This window comes from Phaenicophaeus curvirostris, chromosome 20 (genome assembly GCF_032191515.1).
Source record: "Phaenicophaeus curvirostris isolate KB17595 chromosome 20, BPBGC_Pcur_1.0, whole genome shotgun sequence".
NCBI lineage: Eukaryota > Metazoa > Chordata > Aves > Cuculiformes > Cuculidae > Phaenicophaeus > Phaenicophaeus curvirostris.
Window position 1 is genome coordinate 13349248 of NC_091411.1, and position 6543 is coordinate 13355790.

At 57.1% G+C, this 6543-nt stretch overlaps 2 long non-coding RNA genes across 2 annotated transcripts; both read left to right on the top strand.

The window, feature by feature from the left end:
- Positions 1 to 2981: 2981 nt before the first annotated feature.
- LOC138729353 (uncharacterized) lies at positions 2982 to 3462 on the top strand. Its single transcript, XR_011338874.1, has 4 exons — positions 2982 to 3038; positions 3117 to 3144; positions 3218 to 3295; positions 3415 to 3462. It is a non-coding gene; the product is annotated as an uncharacterized lncRNA (long non-coding RNA).
- A 1659-nt stretch (positions 3463 to 5121) lies between these two features.
- LOC138729277 (uncharacterized) lies at positions 5122 to 5473 on the top strand. The gene is made up of 3 exons (XR_011338864.1): positions 5122 to 5151; positions 5225 to 5302; positions 5422 to 5473. It is a non-coding gene; the product is annotated as an uncharacterized lncRNA (long non-coding RNA).
- Positions 5474 to 6543: the final 1070 nt, after the last annotated feature.

A 6543-nucleotide genomic window follows, 5' to 3' on the forward strand; every position in this document is an offset into this window, starting at 1 on the left:
CAGGGCTGCCGTAGGTTCTCCCTCGGAGCCCTGTCCATTGCCTTGCCCATTGGCAGGGGTGGTCCCGGAGTCCTCTTTGTCACTGTGAGTCTTCTTTTGTCCCCGGTTCGCGACGTTGGTCTTGTGTGCTGGTGTTCTGTGTGTATTTGTGTCTGGTTGGAGCTGCTCTGCCTGGTGCGTAGAGGAATTGCTAAGAGTCAGCCGAGGTAGAGTGGCCTGATTGCGGGCTTAAGGTTTTCCCGAGACTAGACTTTGCAGTCTAGGGGCGTCCATTACTTTGCAGAAGTAGCAGCCCTTGGTGTGGCGGGTGAGGAGTGTAGTTTCTGCTCTTCTCTGGAGCCACGGAAGGGACGACCGAAACTGCGTGGGAGAAGGCAGTGGGAGCGGTGGCGAAGGGGTTTGTACGTGAAGGGAGCGGCAATTCATGTTTGGGTTTGGTTGTGGACCAGCTTTGCTTGGCTGTAAGGCCCAGTAGAGGCGGCCTCAGTAAAAGCAAGCGAGAGGCTTGGATTTCTTAGGGCGTTGCTGAGCGTCAGGGTGATGTCTTTGCTGTTGTGTTTTTCAGATGTAGAGGCCGGACCTGTGCGCCGAGAGGCACGGACGGAGATGCGTGCGGGTCGAGTGCCATAGCGAGGTGGGTCTGCTGCGGTGTCGGTGGGAAGATGTGGCCGGGGGCTGTGCGACTAGATAATGGGTTTTGGTTTTGCTTTGAAGGTACGGGGCCGTGGGCAAAGCAGTAGAGTGGCAGAGGAGCTGGCTTGGGTGAAGAGAGCAACGGTGAGTTGCGTGAAGCAGCAGTTGTTGTTCATGTGTCCTCGAGTCCGTGAAGGTACAGCCGTCCTTGACTGCTTGTGGATTGCAGGTGGAGCGCGTCCTCGACGTGTCAGCCCAAGGTGATGGAGGTTCGGTGGCCGAGCGGTGAAGGTAACGCAGCCGGAGATGGGATTCGCTGGGAGCTGCCTGTCTATTTGGGTTGTGTCTAAGCAGGTCTCTTCTTGCAGGTTCAGCCTGCGGCGTCAGAGGGGCCCAGCTTGATGTCAGCAAACGGCTTGAGAAGGTGAGGTGGTTTTCCGAGGTGGTGTCTAAGAGCCAAGTGCTATGTAGCAACTCAGCTGAGCGTTTTTGGTTTTGGCAGGTGCTGTTCGGGGAGCGTCGGGAAGAGGGTGAGCGCCTGAGGGGAGACTGGGTCGTCGTGAGGAGGAGCGTGGGAGTGTAGATTTCTCATGGTCACAAAAGGAGCTTTTGGTCTTGGAACTGCAGGTGCCCCAGGCCGTGTCAGCTGCCGGTTCTGACGTTTGAGCGAGCAAGGGGCAGGTGAGCAGAATGCCCGTGTGGTTTTGCGATGGGTGACGGGGCGTAGTAGAAGATGTTGGCGGCGAGCGGTGTGGTGCCGACGGCTGGCACTGTGTTTTCCTCTTTGTTTTTTCTTGCAGATGCTGAAGAGGAACCCCGTGACTGCAGGATTATTACCGTTAGCCGCTGTGATTTGAGCTGCTTTGGCCCAGGACAGCTTGAGTCGTGTCCCTCTGCAAGCTAAGTTGAGGGAGCAGAGGTGGGAAGCGGGAGGCGGGCTGGGGCTAGCAGGGAGGGGTTTTGAAGGTAGCCTAGGCTGTGCAGGGAGAGTCGTCTTTGGGCCGGTGAAGGCAGAGGGGCGTACTTGTGAGCCCAAACCCTGCATGGGCAGGGCAGTTCCAGCCTGTATCTGTTGGGGTCTAGTCTGTCTAGTCACCGTGCCGCGTCTGAAGTTTTCTGCAGGTCTTGATGTCCTCTTTTGTGGTCAAGGCACGCCGGGCTTTTGCTGCGGCCTTGCAGCCCGCCTCGCCATCCGGAAGAGGTACTCTTCCGTTTTCTTGGATCCCTGTTGTGGGACTCGTTCCGCGCATCCTCTGCATCTTTAGGCCTTTAAAAGGGGCTTCTTGCCCGTCCATCTAGCCAGTTGCGGCCACATCTCTTTGGAACCCTGCACGGTTCATGGCTTTTCCAGGGCTGCCGTAGGTTCTCCCTCGGAGCCCTGTCCATTGCCTTGCCCATTGGCAGGGATGGTCCCGGAGTCCTCTTTGTCGCTGTGAGTCTTCATTTGTCCCCGGTTCGCGACGTTGGTCTTGTGTGCTGGTGTTCTGTGTGTATTTGTGTCTGGTTGGAGCTGCTCTGCCTGGTGCGTAGAGGAATTGCTAAGAGTCAGCCGAGGTAGAGTGGCCTGATTGCGGGCCTAAGGTTTTGACGAGACTAGACGTTGCAGTCTTGGGGCGTCCATTACTTTGCAGAAGTAGCAGCCCTTGGTGTGGCGGGTGAGGAGTGTAGTTTCTGCTCTTCTCTGGAGCCACGGAAGGGACGACCAAAACTGCGTGGGAGAAGGCAGTGGGAGCGGTGGCGAAGGGGTTTGTACGTGAAGGGAGCGGCAATTCATGTTTGGGTTTGGTTGTGGACCAGCTTTGCTTGGCTGTAAGGCCCAGTAGAGGCGGCCTCAGTAAAAGCAAGCGAGAGGCTTGGATTTCTTAGGGCGTTGCTGAGCGTCAGGGTGATGTCTTTGCTGTTGTGTTTTTCAGATGTAGAGGCCGGACCTGTGCGCCGAGAGGCACGGACGGAGATGCGTGCGGGTCGAGTGCCATAGCGAGGTGGGTCTGCTGCGGTGTCGGTAGGAAGATGTGGCCGGGGGCTGTGCGACTAGATAATGGGTTTTGGTTTTGCTTTGAAGGTACGGGGCCGTGGGCAAAGCAGTAGAGTGGCAGAGGAGCTGGCTTGGGTGAAGAGAGCAACGGTGAGTTGCGTGAAGCAGCAGTTGTTGTTCATGTGTCCTCGAGTCCGTGAAGGTACAGCCGTCCTTGACTGCTTGTGGATTGCAGGTGGAGCGCGTCCTCGACGTGTCAGCCCAAGGTGATGGAGGTTCGGTGGCCGAGCGGTGAAGGTAACGTAGCCGGAGATGGGATTCGCTGGGAGCTGCCTGTCTATTTGGGTTGTGTCTAAGCAGGTCTCTTCTTGCAGGTTCAGCCTGCGGCGTCAGAGGGGCCCAGCTTGGTGTCAGCAAACGGCTTGAGAAGGTGAGGTGGTTGTCCGAGGTGGTGTCTAAGAGCCAAGTGCTATGTAGCAACTCAGCTGAGCGTTTTTGGTTTTGGCAGGTGCTGTTCGGGGAGCGTCTGGAAGAGGGTGAGCGCCTGAGGGGAGACTGGGTCGTCGTGAGGAGGAGCGTGGGAGTGTAGATTTCTCATGGTCACAAAAGGAGCTTTTGGTCTTGGAACTGCAGGTGCCCCAGGCCGTGTCAGCTGCCGGTTCTGACGTTTGAGCGAGCAAGGGGCAGGTGAGCAGAATGCCCGTGTGGTTTTGCGATGGGTGACGGGGCGTAGTAGAAGATGTTGGCGGCGAGCGGTGTGGTGCCGACGGCTGGCACTGTGTTTTCCTCTTTGTTTTTTCTTGCAGATGCTGAAGAGGAACCCCGTGACTGCAGGATTATTACCGTTATCTGCTGTGATTTGAGCTGCTTTGGCCCAGGACAGCTTGAGTCGTGTCCCTCTGCAAGCTAAGTTAAGGGAGCAGAGGTGGGAAGCGGGAGGCGGGTTGGGGCTAGCAGGGAGGGGTTTTGAAGGTAGCCTAGGCTGTGCAGGGAGAGTCGTCTTTGGGCCGGTGAAGGCAGAGGGGCGTACTTGTGAGCCCAAACCCTGCATGGGCAGGGCAGTTCCAGCCTGTATCTGTTGGGGTCTAGTCTGTCTAGTCACCGTGCCGCGTCTGAAATTTTCTGCAGGTCTTGATGTCCTCTTTTGTGGTCAAGGCACGCCGGGCTTTTGCTGCGGCCTTGCAGCCCGCCTCGCCATCCGGAAGAGGTACTCTTCCGTTTTCTTGGATCCCTGTTGTGGGACTCGTTCCGCGCATCCTCTGCATCTTTAGGCCTTTAAAAGGGGCTTCTTGCCCGTCCATCTAGCCAGTTGCGGCCACATCTCTTTGGAACCCTGCACGGTTCATGGCTTTTCCAGGGCTGCCGTAGGTTCTCCCTCGGAGCCCTGTCCATTGCCTTGCCCATTGGCAGGGGTGGTCCCGGAGTCCTCTTTGTCGCTGTGAGTCTTCTTTTGTCCCCGGTTCGCGACGTTGGTCTTGTGTGCTGGTGTTCTGTGTGTATTTGTGTCTGGTTGGAGCTGCTCTGCCTGGTGCGTAGAGGAATTGCTAAGAGTCAGCCGAGGTAGAGTGGCCTGATTGCGGGCTTAAGGTTTTCCCGAGACTAGACGTTGCAGTCTAGGGGCGTCCATTACTATTGCAGTCTTGGGGCGTCCATTACTTTGCAGAAGTAGCAGCCCTTGGTGTGGCGGGTGAGGAGTGTAGTTTCTGCTCTTCTCTGGAGCCACGGAAGGGACGACCAAAACTGCGTGGGAGAAGGCAGTGGGAGCGGTGGCGAAGGGGTTTGTACGTGAAGGGAGCGGCAATTCATGTTTGGGTTTGGTTGTGGACCAGCTTTGCTTGGCTGTAAGGCCCAGTAGAGGCGGCCTCAGTAAAAGCAAGCGAGAGGCTTGGATTTCTTAGGGCGTTGCTGAGCGTCAGGGTGATGTCTTTGCTGTTGTGTTTTTCAGATGTAGAGGCCGGACCTGTGCGCCGAGAGGCACGGACGGAGATGCGTGCGGGTCGAGTGCCATAGCGAGGTGGGTCTGCTGCGGTGTCGGTGGGAAGATGTGGCCGGGGGCTGTGCGACTAGATAATGGGTTTTGGTTTTGCTTTGAAGGTACGGGGCCGTGGGCAAAGCAGTAGAGTGGCAGAGGAGCTGGCTTGGGTGAAGAGAGCAACGGTGAGTTGCGTGAAGCAGCAGTTGTTGTTCATGTGTCCTCGAGTCCGTGAAGGTACAGCCGTCCTTGACTGCTTGTGGATTGCAGGTGGAGCGCGTCCTCGACGTGTCAGCCCAAGGTGATGGAGGTTCGGTGGCCGAGCGGTGAAGGTAACGCAGCCGGAGACGGGATTCGCTGGGAGCTGCCTGTCTATTTGGGTTGTGTCTAAGCAGGCCTCTTCTTGCAGGTTCAGCCTGCGGCGTCAGAGGGGCCCAGCTTGGTGTCAGCAAACGGCGTGAGAAGGTGAGGTGGTTGTCCGAGGTGGTGTCTAAGAGCCAAGTGCTATGTAGCAACTCAGCTGAGCGTTTTTGGTTTTGGCAGGTGCTGTTCGGGGAGCGTCTGGAAGAGGGTGAGCGCCTGAGGGGAGACTGGGTCGTCGTGAGGAGGAGCGTGGGAGTGTAGATTTCTCATGGTCACAAAAGGAGCTTTTGGTCTTGGAACTGCAGGTGCCCCAGGCCGTGTCAGCTGCCGGTTCTGACGTTTGAGCGAGCAAGGGGCAGGTGAGCAGAATGCCCGTGTGGTTTTGCGATGGATGATGGGGCGTAGTAGAAGATGTTGGCGGCGAGCGGTGTGGTGCCGACGGCTGGCACTGTGTTTTCCTCTTTGTTTTTTCTTGCAGATGCTGAAGAGGAACCCCGTGACTGCAGGATTATTACCGTTAGCCGCTGTGATTTGAGCTGCTTTGGCCCAGGACAGCTTGAGTCGTGTCCCTCTGAAAGCTAAGTTGAGGGAGCAGAGGTGGGAAGCGGGAGGCGGGCTGGGGCTAGCAGGGAGGGGTTTTGAAGGTAGCCTAGGCTGTGCAGGGAGAGTCGTCTTTGGGCCGGTGAAGGCAGAGGGGTGTACTTGTGAGCCCAAACCCTGCATGGGCAGGGCAGTTCCAGCCTGTATCTGTTGGGGTCTAGTCTGTCTAGTCACCGTGCCGCGTCTGAAGTTTTCTGCAGGTCTTGATGTCCTCTTTTGTGGTCAAGGCACGCCGGGCTTTTGCTGCGGCCTTGCAGCCCGCCTCGCCATCCGGAAGAGGTACTCTTCCGTTTTCTTGGATCCCTGTTGTGGGACTCGTTCCGCGCATCCTCTGCATCTTTAGGCCTTTAAAAGGGGCTTCTTGCCCGTCCATCTAGCCAGTTGCGGCCACATCTCTTTGGAACCCTGCACGGTTCATGGCTTTTCCAGGGCTGCCGTAGGTTCTCCCTCGGAGCCCTGTCCATTGCCTTGCCCATTGGCAGGGATGGTCCCGGAGTCCTCTTTGTCGCTGTGAGTCTTCATTTGTCCCCGGTTCGCGACGTTGGTCTTGTGTGCTGGTGTTCTGTGTGTATTTGTGTCTGGTTGGAGCTGCTCTGCCTGGTGCGTAGAGGAATTGCTAAGAGTCAGCCGAGGTAGAGTGGCCTGATTGCGGGCTTAAGGTTTTGACGAGACTAGACGTTGCAGTCTAGGGGCGTCCATTACTATTGCAGTCTAGGGGCGTCCATTACTTTGCAGAAGTAGCAGCCCTTGGTGTGGCGGGTGAGGAGGGTAGTTTCTGCTCTTCTCTGGAGCCACGGAAGGGACGACCAAAACTGCGTGGGAGAAGGCAGTGGGAGCGGTGGCGAAGGGGTTTGTACGTGAAGGGAGCGGCAATTCATGTTTGGGTTTGGTTGTGGACCAGCTTTGCTTGGCTGTAATGCCCAGTAGAGGCGGCCTCAGTAAAAGCAAGCGAGAGGCTTGGATTTCTTAGGGCGTTGCTGAGCGTCAGGGTGATGTCTTT